We start from the raw sequence: 15544 nt of genomic DNA on the forward strand, positions 1-15544 counted from the left end.
AATTTTTATGAGACCTAGGTTCCTTGGCTTGTGCTATTGCTGCGTTATTATCACAATACAACACAATAGGCTCCTCAATGCTAGGAACAACTCCCAACTCAGAAACAAATTTCCTTATCCAAACGGCTTCTTTTGCAGCCTCACTTGCAGCTATATATTCTGCTTCCGCTGTGGAGTCAGCCGTTGTAGACTGTTTGGAACTCTTCCAACTAATCGCACCACCGTTCAGAGTAAACACGTACCCTGACATGGATTTGCTATCATCACTTTCTGATTGAAAACTAGAGTCAGTATAACCCTCTATTTTCAACTCAAATCCGCCACCAAAAATAAGAAAAATATCATTAGTCCTTCGCAAGTACTTAAGGATGTTCTTCACTGCTTTCCAGTGGTCTTCACCTGGATTGGACTGATATCTACTCGTCACACTGATTGAATATGCAACATCAGGCCTAGTACATAACATCGCGTACATGATAGATCCTATTGCTGAAGCATAAGGAATCTTACTCATACGCTCTCTTTCCTCAGGTGTCTTAGGAGACATCTTTTCGGAAAGGGACACTCCATGGCTCATCGGTATGAGACCTCTTTTGGAGTTTTCCATGCTAAACCTTTTAAGCACTTTCTGGATGTATGTACCCTGGGTAAGACCTATCATTCTTCTAGATCTATCTCTATAGATCTTCATACCGAGAATGTAGGATGTTTCTCCCAAGTCCTTCATAGTGAAGTTATTCGATAGCCACATTTTGACTGATTGCAGCATCGATATATCATTTCCTATAAGAAGTATATCATCCATATACAATACAAGAAATGTTACCGCGCTCCCACTAACCTTCTTGTAGACACATGGTTCATCTATGTTTTTGATAAAACCAAACTCTTTGATTGTCTCATCAAAATGGATGTTCCATCTACGAGAAGCTTGCTTTAAACCATATATGGTTCGCAGCAGCTTACACACTAGGTGTTCATTTCCCTTAGAAAGAAAACCCTCTGGCTGTGTCATATACACTTCCTCTTCAAGTTTCCCATTAAGGAAGGCCATTTTCACGTCCATTTGCCAGATCTCATAGTCGAGTAAGCAACAATCGCAAGCAAAATCCGAATTGATTTTAACAGGGCTACAGGTGAAAAAGTTTCATCAAAGTCAATCCCTTGTCTTTGTTTGAATCCTTTTGCCACGAGCCTGGCCTTATAGGTCTCTACCTGGCCATCTGCTCCAATCTTTCTTTTGTATACCCATTTACACTCAATAGGCTTCACACCCTCAGGTGCTTCAACCAAAGTCCATACTTGGTTGGTATACATAGATTCCATTTCGGATTTCATGGCACTTTGCCATTTCTCTGAGTCAACACTACTCATAGCCTCATTATAGGTCATAGGGTCGTCATCATCAATGATTGACAGCTCATTGTCATTCTCAATGACAAGGCCATAATACCTCTCAGGTTGGCGAGACACTCTCCCTGACCTACGAATGGGCTGTTCCACAGAAGGTTGTTCCGTCTGAACAGGTGTTTCCATTTGATCCGTAGTAGTTTGTGCTTCTTGAACTTCATCAAGTTCAATTTTGCTCCCACTGTTTCCTTCAAGGATAAACTGCTTTTCCAAGAAGGTAGCATGTCTGGAGACAAACACCCGATGATCGGTGTAAAGGTAATACCCTAAAGTCTCTTTAGGATATCCCACAAAACAACATTTTACGGATCGAGATTCCAGCTTATCTGGGTCAACTTTCTTGACATAAGCTGGACATCCCCAAATCTTAACATGTTTAAGACTCGGTTTCCTTTCTTTCCATATCTCATATGGAGTTTTAGGGACAGATTTGGAAGGCACCTTATTCAGTAAATATGCTGAGGTTTCCAATGCATAACCCCACAAGAATACTGGAAGATTCGCATAGCTCATCATGGACCGAACCATGTCTAACAAAGTTCGATTTCTCCTTTCACATACCCCATTCAACTGTGGAGTATATGGAGGAGTCCACTGGGAGACTATACCATTTTCTTTGAGATAATCTAGAAACTCTCCATTCAAGTATTCACCGCCTCGATCTGATCGAAGAGTTATAATACTATGTTTGGTTTGTTTCTCCACTTCATACTTATATTCTTTGAACTTTTCAAAGGCTTCAGACTTGTGTTTCATCAAATACACATATCCGAATCTAGATCGATCATCTATGAAAGTAATGAAGTATGAAAATCCACCCATGGCTTGTGTAGACATTGGTCCACATACATCTGTGTGTACCAATCCTAGCAAATCTGCAGCCCTCTCTCCATGTCCACTAAATGGAGATTTGGTCATTTTACCCAATAGACAAGACTCGCATGTAGGATATGATTCAAAATCAAAAGGGTCAAGTAACCCTTCCTTATGCAATGTCCGCAGTCTATTTTTACTAATATGACCAAGTCTGTAGTGCCACAAAAAAGTGATATTTTCATCATCCCTTTTTCTTTTATTAGTATGTTCAATTTGTAGTAAATCATGCTCTACGTCACATACATACAAACCATTATTTAAAATACCACTTCCATAAAGAACGTTATCTCTAAGAATTGAACATTTATTATTCTGAATAACAAACGAAAATCCATCCAAGTCTAACATGGGAATAGAAATAATATTCCTCACAATCGAAGGAACAAAATAACAATTATTTAAAACAATGGTCTTGCCCGTAGGCATATGTAAATGAAATGATCCTACAGCTTCAGCAGCAACTCTTGCTCCATTTCCCATTCGTAGAATCACCTCCTCTTCCTCAAGAGTCCTACTTCTCCTTAGTCCCTACAACGAATTGCAAATATGAGAACCACAGGCGGTATCTAATACCCAAGTAGAAATTTGATTTAATGACATATTCACTTCAATCATGAACATACCTGAAGCAGAAGTGGTAGTCTCACTACCCTTCTTCTTCTTCAATTCTACAAGGTAAACCTTGCAGTTCCTCTTCCAGTGCCCCACCTTGTTACAGTGAAAGCAAACAGCTTTGCTCTTGGGGTCTTCAGCTTTTGGTGGAACAGGCTTTTTCTCACCCACTTTCTTCTTCTTGGAAGGGTTCTTCTTCCTTTTCTTAGGATTGGAACCTTCACCAATTAGAAGAACATAGCCCTTTTTAGGGGGGAAATTCGATTCCGCAGTCTTCAACATGTTGTGGAGTTCAGCCAGGCTGACATCCTACTTATTCATGTGAAAGTTCACAACAAACTGCGAAAACGAACCCGGAAGTTATTGCAAGACCAAGTCTTGGCTCAGCTCCCCATCCATGGCAAAACCAAGTTGTCCAAGACGTTCAATCAAATTGATCATCTTAAGTACATGGTCATTCACGGATGATCCCTCAGACATCCTACAACCGAACAGCTCCTTCGATATCTCATATCGAGCAGTCCTCCCTGCCACATCATACAACTCTTGTAGATGCATAAGGATAGTGTGAGCATCCATATGCTCATGTTGCTTCTGTAGCTCAATGTTCATGGAAGTTTGATGCATTGAGCAACATTTGCATCATCTATCCACTTACGATACACAACATGTTCATCATTATGTGCATCATTAGCAGGTTCAGTAGGCTTAGGTGAGTCAAGCACATATTCCAGCTTCTCCACCCTGAGAACAATTCTCAAGTTTCGAAGCCAGTCAGCAAAATTAGGACCAGTCAACTTGTGAGCATCTAGTATACTCCGAAGTGATAGTGCAGAAGACATAACGAATATAGTAAATCTGTAAATGATAAACACATAACAACACTTAGCAAATATTCAATTTTATTTCAAAATACTATATGAATTGGGTCTTTATTCATTAGAGGCTCCCACTAGTTTATCTAATTTATACACCCCCTAAGTGAAAATTAGGCATTCATAATGCTAGTGGGAATAGGGATCCTACATTCCATTACACAAACCTCGGCTGTAGCACAAAACGTCATGTGATGTTCAATAGGCAGACAACTCTTGTCAATTACATCTTATGTTATTCCCTAATATAATTTTAGCCTCTTGAATAATTGAGTCACGGCTGTGGCACGATAAACTCAATTAGCCTCTTGAATAATTAAGTCACGGATGTGGCACGACAAACTCAATATTCTAAGTCAAGTATAACCCAACATTCCGTACAATTGAATCAGTCTCCAACGGCCCACGGCTGTGGCACGTAACGACCTTTAGATTCTAATTCAATGTACACATCTCTATGTAATAGACAAGTATTCCTTATTTCGAAATCAAAGTCCTCGGCTGTAGCACGAAACGACAATGATTTGAAATTAAGAACCACTTTCTATCATGTTGGAAGGCTATGACCGACACAAGCCCGTTGTGTCATTGGCCAATTACTACTTGAAATTATTTAATTTTAGAGGGATTATATTACGTTACAATCATAATCATATTATAAAGAGATTCTTCCTTTTAAATTAAATATTTCAAATCAATAATCGATAATCAGATGATTCCCAGATCGGGTGGAGCATTGTCAAGAGGCGTCACTTAATAACCCTTTCTTACAGATATAAATTTTGTTGTTGACAGAATCATCCTTTCTCTCAAAATTGAAAATTTATATTTAATTACGTGTTTCATAAACACAAGAATCTCATGATTGTATTCATAATATTATTGTCAAGGCAAGAAACGATTCCTATTCTAGATTTTCTAGAGCACGCCTTATATTGATTTAAGTTCACCTAAATCTATCATCGCATGGTAAACACAGGCATATATCTCATATATAAAAATAAATAAACAAGTAAGCATGCAATTAATATCATGTCACACATTGATATAATGATGTATGGATTTATTATAGCATTTAAAAGCAATTAAAACAATTAAAACATGCTTTAAAACACTTTCGGGAATATAAACAGTTCAAAACTTTTATATAAAAAATATTTGACCACTCCATTAGATCCTTCTCGGAAAAACGAATCCAACGATATATTGCACGCCCAAAACGGAGTTACGAAACTCCCAAAAAATCAAATTTAATGTGGACATAAGGGCTGTAACGCATGTACGTAATGCGTTACACCACTGTTGAGCCATTTACGTGCATTAAAAAATATGAAATTTTTTATATGAATCTCTATATGCAGAACCTAGCTCTGATGCCAATGAAGGAATTTACGGATGAGCGGAAGCGTGAAATAACAATTATTCTGTAAAAACCATATATCGCAGATATAGAAAAACATATAAAAGGGAAAAAGTGAGGAATCGAAACCATACCTTGTGAATCGAAGCTTTATAAAATAGGAGTGCTAGCAGTTGCTCCTCAGTGTGTGAAGCACTCTACCGGTATCCACCAAGAACAATCCTCTTTGATGAACCTTTTTATAAAACTAAGCTTTTATAAAAAAGGAGTTTTGGGAGAGAGAGAGAGGAAGAAGATGGAGGCTAGGGTTTTCACAAAACCAAAATTCTGTATCTTATCCAAATGAGCCATCCATCTCATTCTATTTATAGGACTCTCCTAAGGTTTTATAATATATCTTTATATCTTTTAACCCCCACATTTTATCTTCATAAAATGCTTTAATAATAATTAAAACTATTTTAATCATTATTTCTTTTTCTTAACTATTTAGAAAAATAATTCTCTCTCTCATTATTCATCAAAAGAAACATTCTTTTATGGTGTGACCCTGTAGGTTCAATATTATGTCGGTAGTAAAAATAAATAATAATAAACTTTTTATTAATTATTTATATGAATATTAAAATTTACTAAATATAATTAACTGATTAATTATATTTATTCTACATCGTGAGTGATGCTTCTCAACATATCGCGACTATCCGGATAATATGAATTCACTGCTTAGAATATCAAGAACCTGTCAGTGACTAGTTACCGTACAATGAATTCCTTCTACCCTTATAATATCCCGATTAAATACAAGGCATGGATCTTGTGTCAAGCCTATCAAATTTAATCATATGATTTCTTATTCATAATGCAAAGTTCATATTAATGCAAATTAGAAACTCCTTTCTAATTTCATACACTCTGGCCAGAGATTCCAGAACTCGCATACTAAGAATAACATAGGATATTCTCTTCCTATACTGGAAGGGGTAGATCCTCTATTGACGTTAACTATCTCTATACACAAATCCCTATGCCCAGAATAGACCTAATGGATGTCCTTGAGACTAAGGACTAAACCAAAGCACAGTTCATTATATATAAGATACCTTTAACGATCTCAAGTCTAAGGACACTTGTACAACTATCACTCAGTGAATAACTATTGACACGTGAGTAATCTCCATTAGTTGTTCAATTTATCAAGTCATGTTCAGTGAACTTATTCCCTAATAAGCACCTACATACCAGCTATAATGTCACCACACAAATGCCTATGAGAACAGACATCCTCCTGAAGGGAGCAAGCATAGTATGTACCAATCTTTGCGGATCCACTAACATCCGATTAGTTATCCTATGATCAGGAACTGTTTAAGTCCAGAGTTGTCATCTTCTAGATCCCATTATTATAATCTCATTATAATTCTAGAAGCTTTACTCTAAACTATGGAACATCATATTTAATACACTTTAAATAGATAAAGCCCATAAAAATATACCAAGTCTTTTATTAATTCAAAATGAAATCAAATAGGAATACAAGAAAGTTCTTCTGAACTCATCATACATGATTGGATTTAGGACAAACACTTTCAACCTACACGTTGACATCGATCATATTTCAAAATAAACTGATGAGCATCTTTAAATAAAGTCGGCCAAAAGAAACCTGATTGAAGAATACGAGCTATTGTCTTTTCTCCACCATAATATCCTCCATAAGCCGTTGAGTGGCAATCTTGCAAGATTCCCCCCATTTTGTTGTAAGGAATACATCTCCTGATGATTTGGTCAGCTCCTTGTCGAAAAAGAAACGGCTCATCCCATATATACCACTTCACTTTATGCAGAAACTTCTTCCTTTGAGCGTATGTCAAGTCGAGAGGTATGATATTACTCACAAGGTAGTTCACAATTTCTGCAAAGCACAGTTCTTCCTCGTGCACTCCAAACAGATGCTCATCGGGAAAAGACTCATAGATCAATGATTGATCTTGTGAAGTAGTAATTGGATCCTCTAAACGCGAGAGATAATCAGCGACTTGATTGTCAGTCCCTTTTCTGTCCTTGATCTCTAACTCAAATTCCTGGAGTAAAAGAACCCATCTGATTAATGTAGGCTTCGAGTCCTTCTTCGAGATGAGATATCGAATTGAAGCGTGATCAGTGAAAACTGTCACCTTCGTCCTAGGCAGATAAGATCGAAATTTCTCAAAACCATAGACAATAGCCAAAAGTTCTTTCTTCGTAGTAGTATAATTCATTTGAGCACCATTTAGGGTCTTACTAGCATAGTAGACCACATGAAATATGTTGTTCTTTCTCTGCCCAAGAACTGCTCCAACTGCATAATCACTTGCATCGCACATCATCTCAAAAGGTTCACTCCAATCAGGTGCAGTTATGATAGGTTCCATGATTAAACTCTTCTTTAAGAACTCAAAAATAGCCACGCACTCGTCATCAAACTTAAACGAGACTTCCTTCTCCAGAAGATTGCACAAAGCTTTAAAATTTTTGGAGAAGTCCTTGATGAATCACCTATAGAAGCCCGCATGACCAAGAAAACTGTGAACTCCCTTAACTGAAATTGGTGGAGGAAGATTTTCGATGACCCCCACTTTGGCTTTGTCCACCTCAAGACCCTTGCTAGAGACCTTGTGCCCAAAGATAATGCCCTGTCACACCAGAAAGTGACATTTCTCCCAATTGAGAACCAAATTGGTCTTAACACACCTCTTGAGAATGTCGCCTAGATTCTGCAAGCACTCATCAAATGAATCACCAAACACAGAGAAATCTTCCATGAACACCTCCATATTCTGACCAATTATATCAGAGAAGATAGCCATCACGCATCTCTGAAATATGGTCGGTGCTCCATATAACCCAAAAGAAACCCTTCTAAAGGCGAAAGTACCAAATGGGCAAGTGAAAGTAGTCTTCTCCTGATCTTCTGGATCAATGCATATTTGATTATAGCCAGAATAACCATCCAGTAGATAGTAGTACTCATGCCCAGCCAATCTGTCGAGCATCTGATCAATAAACGGCAGAGGAAAGTGATCTTTTCTTGTGGCCTTGTTCAGCTTCCTATAATCCATGCAAACTCTCCACCCCATGACTGTTCGTGTAGGAATAAGCTCGTTCTTCTCATTAGCGACCACAGTGATACCGCTTTTCTTTGGCACACACTGAACTGGGCTTACCCATGAACTATCAGAAATAGGATAGATGATCCCTGCATCCAGCCACTTACGGATTTCCTTCTTCACAATTTTCTTCATGATAGGGTTTAACCTTCTTTGTTGCTCAACAGTAGGCTTGCTACCTTCCTCTAGCCGAATTTTATGTATACAATAAGAAGGGATTATTCCCTTGATATCTGCCATAGTCCAACCAATTGCCGAATTGAATTCTCTAAGAATTCTCAAAAGCTTCTCATCATCGCTACCTAAAAGGCCAGTGCAATAATAACAAGTAAAGTAGATGCATCACCTAAAAATGCATACCTCAAATGTTCAGGTAAAGGCTTAAGCTCAAGAGTAGGAGCTTCTTCATTAGATGACTTGAGGTGCCTAGGAGCTTTGTTCAACTCCTCAATTCCTAGAGATTCAAAAGGCATATCAATCTTCCTCTTCTAGGGAGAAGCATTCAAAGATTGCAACTGCTCATCCTCTTCATCATCTTCACTATCGGAATTCCCCAACAAGGCCTTCTCTAAGGCATTAGACCTTAGCAATTGATCAAGTTCTGACACTACTAGAAAAAGTGAATTAGACATCGCTCTTTAGACATCGGTCTTTAATGACACCGATGTTAAAAGGGCTCTTTTACATCGTCGGTAGAAGAACTGATGTCTTTTACTAAAGTATGCATCAGTTGATCCTTTAACCGATGTCTATGATTCGTGTTTAAAATTTTTAAACGCGATCCTCCCATTCTCTCCCCCCTCCTTAGCCAATTTTTTAGCCTCGCCTTAGCCAAATTTTTGGTTCCTTCCTGATACATTCCCCCTTTATATATTTTCCCCTCCTGTCTAGTGATAAAATAAATATAAACTTAAAAACAAAATCAAAAAATAAATAAATTAAAAACATACAAACAAAATGGGGCTCAAACAAAATCATTCATTCACTCCCCCTTTCTTTCACAAGTGCTCAAATGTAAACCCTAGATCTCAATATTTTCAATTATCTTTCTCCCTCCCTTCAAACTCCTCTCAATTTGTTCACATCTTTCCTTTTCTTTCCTATTATCTTTCTTTTAATTTTTCTTTTTTTCCTTTTGTTCAATTTTTTGAACAATTATGGACTTTAATTAAGGAGTAAGTGTGTTCTTGTTTGAAGCGTAAAGATTCAAAGCTTGAGAAGTGAAGTTTGTTCGAGCTTAAAGGAATCGAGGAGCTCATTTGTTCGAGCTTAAAGAAATGAAGGAGCTTATTTAGTATCTAAACTGTTTGTGTATAATCCTCTTAGGGATGAAAATGTTTTTTTCTCTCTCTCTCCCTCTCTCTCTTGTTTATGTTTAGCTTTATGTTTTAGATACAAGTGATTTTGTGTTTTCCAATTGAGTTTTGATAGTTCTAGTAGTGTTTAATTTGTGTTGATTATATATCTGTATGCGGCAACAGTCAAACTAACCATCACATGTCTTTCTTTAAATTGTTTGATTTACTCATTTGCTTCGATTTATTGAATAGGTTAAGAGCTTAAAGTATGGAGTTTGAGCTTAACTATTATTGGTTCCGGTTTGATTTGGAGGTTCGAGTTTTGTTTGGAACTAATAGATATTTTCTTGTTCGAGATTAGAGGTTGCTTGGTTATATATTTTACCTGTTTTAAATTTTTATTTATTTTTCTGCCGGAGCTTATACTGAAAATTTGCTAATTTATATTGTTGTTGGGCACAACTCGAATTATTATAGGACTAGGAGAGTACTTCATCATACTATTGGGTTGTCAGAATTTACCCATGAGCTCAATTGTTTTCTGAATATTACTTGTGCTCAGGTCAGCTATTGTAATGTGTATGTATTTCTTATTCTTTTTTATATTTGAAATTGAATGACACATTCTATTCTTGTCAAAGAAAAAGGAGTACACTATTTGTGCTTAAATTAGCTAGCCTGAATTAGCCTTGTGTTAAGGTTTTATTCTCATTCATATGTATAATTATTTTTCCACGCATTATGTGTAAATAGTTTGTGCATGATCAGTGTTTGTTTTTATTCACTTGTATAATTTAAAGGGATCCAGAGAAATTAGTTTTATATTATACATACAATTGTTTATTGATGATTTGAGGAGTGGAGTTGTAAGTACGATCACTACTAAGTCATTTGAGTTGTGGTAGTGAGCTAAATTTTGTTGACATCTCTGACAACAAATTAACAGATTGGCTGCCTTCTCTGGATAACACAAAATGAATCGAAATCCATGATGACTTTACCATGGTAATTATTAGGTTCTTATTAAGATTTTCTCCCCTAATCACTAATTATCATACTTTTTGTGTTGATAGGGAACCAGACAGATGAATTTGACAGCAATTTGGTACTCAATAACTCTGAGTATCAAACAAGCAATATAGGCGAAGCATCTGGGCATCATTTTTTAAACGAACAAGGTCATTGGTTATTGAACAAGATCAAGATTGTTATGGCCTCTGGAGCAATTCATCATCAAGGTAAAATACTCCAGATTTAATTAAACTTTGCTGCTGTCGGGTTATGATATTCTTAAAATAATTATACATGTAGTCATGAACGTAGCGTGGACTGGAACAAATGATTAGAATTACATATATTAAGTAATTAAAATCAGTGCCCTTCTAAGCATTAAACTTTTTTAGTGCAGAGTGAAATAGCCTATACAAGATATGCCCATGTAGTTACGAAATAATATTTTGATTAAGGTCATTTTTCTGTGTTCGTGTGTGTTATGTAATACTATGGGGTATGTGCTTGCCTGAAGCTTTGGATAGATATTTCTCAACCGTGGGACCTTTCCTATTTGCACCTTTTGTCATACAATGGCTAAATTTTTAGTATAATACACAATAATACAACTTACTAAATTTTTAGTATAATACACAATAATATTGTGTATAATAAAAATCAATTTATAAATTACAATACATGGCTAAATCGAATCATTTTCGTAATTTTATATCCGTTGTGAACAAATCGGGTCAATGCTCGAATCAAGTTTGAGTCGTATTTCGAGTCGAATTAAAACATAACAATCTTATAAAATATAAAATTTATTTGTATGATATTATGTTAAGATGCATGCATAGCCATGATCTTTTATAGGTTTCACAATATTCTCTAAATCCCGAAAGTAAATATATAAATATCCAGATAAATCTCCAGAGACTCAAAAAAAAGCTTCAATATATAATTATGTAGACAGCTTCATCTATAGCCCTTATTTAAAATATCCCCTCTACTACTCTATGTAAAGTCTTAATCTCCTCAAGGTTAATTTTAAACAAGATTAAAATTTATATTATTGTTCACCTTTCCCTGTCGACTGCATATTTAATGTATGATACATTATAGATTTGGATAGTCCTTACTGCCCAGAATAATACACAACTTACTTTTTAAGCAAACTTGAGTCACTCTATTTTATCTCATAATGTATGATACATTATAGATTTGTATATTCTCTTTACCATTTCAATATTGAAAAAGAGCCAAATCTTCCTATTTGTACCATAAATAATCAACACGGTCTCAAGGATATTCGTAAGCTTTTAGAGATTAGCTTTTGAAAATTGTAATTTGAATCCGCACAACAAACTATCTGAACTGTGCTAAAGTTCTTATCCACATCTTCCATCTCAGTATCCTCGGCAATCATATGCTTATAGCTACTATCTATGTGCCACTGCATTGCATCTGTACAAGAAACTGACTTTCAAAATTAAAGTCATTACATTATGTAAGGAGCTTGTAACAACTAGTCGGATCGGTGAATCCGTAAAATCAATCCTTCATGGCCTACTACACAACCTAACATCCTACTAGACCAGTTACTTGTTTAAAACTACATACGGTCTCATGGTGCAACTAATAGGTAGTTGTATTAGGACCTTGCAAGAAGAAAACTCCACATAAATGTTAAATTTTTAGTAAATATGATACTCTTAAGTCTTTCTTGATTTTTTTTATATCCTACGTTAAAGATGGTGCTCAATTTATATTGTTGTGTGTACTACTTATCTTTTATCGAACACACAACAATACAAGTAACCTGAAGCATATGACACACTCTGTTTTAGAATGGTCCATAGATAGCACTCCGATTTAAACATCATTAATTTTTAATTTCATGTTAGAATTATTCTGAAGCACTTTATAATTTATATACCCTTACCTGATGTGAGTTCTAGTGTTTAGGGAAAAGTCTTTAATTTTTAGTTTATCATAACAAGAATAAGTTGATAGGTACACTTAAATTGTTGTTCAGTCAACTCAATCTTGATAATACTATGAACATTTGGTTTGGCATACACAGTAACACACTAACAATCTTAGCATTGTTTTACTGTATGACTGGTAGATTAATGACTTGCTATGCCCTTCGCATATATGTAGCCTGCATTTTTCTCATTTGGATATACAAATTTAGTTCCATTGAGTCAATTGTATTGTATACAACTTCCCAGCTTGGTATTTAGTGGTGGTAGCACATACAATTATCCTAAGGCCTACATCTTCTATAAATTGAAGCTTTATTCATTTACATTTACAGGTCTATTATGAAGCATCAGCTTTCAAACCTAGTTTCCTCTTTGAAGATTGTTGGTTGTGTAATATGTGGTATTATTTTATTTTGCAGGGAGACTTTGCAGGCCATCTTTGAAGATTTTATTTCTTTTGAGGCTGTGGTCAATGATATTTCCATGCTCCGATTTTTGGCATGTCGTTATGACTCCATCAATATTATTAATGTGTGAATATTTAATGCATTGCCCAATTGTTTCTATACTTGTAACGATGTAAATGCTGATTTATACAGTGTCCATTATTAATGCAATTTTTTGTGAAGTACTTGGAATATTTAATGATATTCTCTTTGGTAGTTTTGTATGTTTTGTTTTTTTTGCCATTTGGTATGTTATGGGTGCATATAAAACAATTAGTACCTGTCTAATTTTTAGGCATATAGATATCAGTTTCTGCACACATTCTTAAAAACTGTTGTTAAAATACTACATGGACATCAGTTCTTAAACAAATCTGCAAAGCACCTTATGTAAATTTCAAACAAATACATCGGCACATTTTTAAAACTGATGTCAAAGGAGAAAGTTTAGTACCTTTTACATCGGCTACAAAATGACGAGGCAGACATAGACAGACTACGGTTACCATAAGAAAACCGATGTTAAAAAGATATAACACATCAGTCCAGAATCTATAACCGATGTCAAAAAGAAGCTTTTACATCGGTTTTATTTCAAAAGCGATGTTAAAACCAAAATTGACATCGATTCTATTTTTATAAATAATGTAAATGCTGATTTATACTTTGTAAATTAATAGTTAAGTTTCATAATTAGATCATATAAAAGCTATTTAGAAAAGATTGTAATGCAGTTTCTGTTTAAAAATAGAGAATATACATCAGGTTTTAAGCTGAAACCAATGTTAAAGATGTTCCCGGACATCAGTTTATAACTGATGTCATATGGGGGTACCTTTCTCTACACCTGCATAGACATTGGTCAGGAAAACTTTTAACATCGGTTTTTGGCCGATGTCTATTGAAGGTTTTCTAGTAGTGTGAAGTAACCACAGAATCAACCAACTCTACTTTTAAGCACTCCTCATTTTCCGTAGGGAACTTCATGGCATTGAACATATTAAAAGTTACATCCTGATCCATCACTCGCATGGTGAGCTCACCTATTTGCACATCTATCAAGGTTCGACCAGTAGCCAAGAAAGGTCTTCCCAAGATTATGGGAATCTTCTTATCCTCCTCGAAATCAAGAATTACAAAATCAGCAGGGAAGATGAGTCTATCCACCTTGACCAAGACATCCTCCACAATATCTCGTGGATATGTAATAGAACGATCGACCAACTGCAAAGTCATAATAGTAGGCTTTGGATCAGGCAAGTCCAACTTCTTGAAGATTGACAAAGGCATCAGATTGATTCTAGATCCTAAGTCACATATACACTTGTCAAATGACACCTTTCCAATGGTGCAAGGAATAGTGAAGCTTCCAGGATCTTTAAGCTTCGGAGGCAACCTCTATTGCAGCACAACACTGTATTCCTCCGTGAGAGCAACGGTCTCTAAGTCATCAAACTTCGCCTTCCTAGAGAGAATACCTTTCATGAACTTCGCGTAACTAGGAAATTGTTCAAGAGCTTCAGCAAAAGGTATGTTGATATGAAGTTTCTTGGACACCTCCAGAAACTTCTCAAACTGCTTATCCAGCTTTTTTCTTCTGCAGCCTCTTAGGAAAATGAGGTGGATGATAGATCTGTTTCTCCCCTGTATTACCCTCAGGAGGAGTATACTCAACAATAGTCTTCCTTGCTTCCACTTCTGCTTCCTTATGCACTTCTTCTTCATCCTCAACTTCAGATTCTAGAATCTTAGCTTTTTCAGGATTTGCAACCTTACCAGACCTCAATGTAAATGCCTTACCATGCTCCTTAGCTTCCTTCTTGCCTGACACTTTATTATCGCTCGGAAGTGTGCCAGGTTGACGATTCAGTAATGCATTAGCAATTTTCCCAATCTGATTCTCCAAGGTCTTGATAGACACTGTTTGGCTCTTGCACATGAGCCTCAACTCCTCCAATTCAGATTTTTCATTAGCTTGCGATAACAGCTGAAGTTGAAGTTATTGCCTAGGAGCTAATTGCGGTTGCTGAAAACCAGGAGGATTATACTGTTTTGCTGTGTATGGCTGATAAGATTGTTGCACTGCGTTCTGATTGTTACTCCAGCTGAAGTTAAGAGTGGTTATTTGGATGATAAGTGGTTGGAGATTGTTGCTGTGATCTCTGAAAGTTGCTCACAAATTGAGCTGATTCGCTCGAAATAGCACACTGCTCAGTTTCATGTGCCCCGCACAAAGCTCACAAACACTAGTGATTTGATTAACTCCATAATTTTCCAAAGAGTCCACTTTCGTCGTCAAAGCTTGAAGTTGAGCAGTTATAGCAGTAGCTGTATCCACTTCCAGAATTCCTGCTACCTTGCCTTGAAACATTCTTTGCGTAGGATTCTGTTATTCATTAGCTGCCATGAGCTCAATCAACTCATACGCTTCACTATAGCTTTTGGCCCATAAAGCTCTACCAGACACTGCATCGAGCATAGGTCTAGACTGAGCGCCCAAATCATTGTAGAAACAGTTTATAATCATCCAATCAGGC

At 36.2% G+C, this 15544-nt stretch overlaps 1 long non-coding RNA gene across 2 annotated transcripts; it reads left to right on the forward strand.

Annotated features, from left to right (window-relative positions):
- The first annotated feature begins 9207 nt into the window (after window positions 1-9207).
- On the forward strand, window positions 9208-13201 carry LOC141670524 (uncharacterized). 2 transcript variants are annotated; one of them, XR_012554593.1, is made up of 3 exons: window positions 9238-9943; window positions 10058-10818; window positions 12981-13201. It is a non-coding gene; the product is annotated as an uncharacterized LOC141670524 (long non-coding RNA). The 2 variants fall into 2 exon arrangements; XR_012554592.1 differs by having other exon boundaries at window positions 9208-10818.
- The last annotated feature ends 2343 nt before the right edge of the window (window positions 13202-15544 follow it).

The sequence above is a fragment of the Apium graveolens genome, chromosome 7, assembly GCF_009905375.1.
Source record: "Apium graveolens cultivar Ventura chromosome 7, ASM990537v1, whole genome shotgun sequence".
Lineage (NCBI taxonomy): Eukaryota > Viridiplantae > Streptophyta > Magnoliopsida > Apiales > Apiaceae > Apium > Apium graveolens.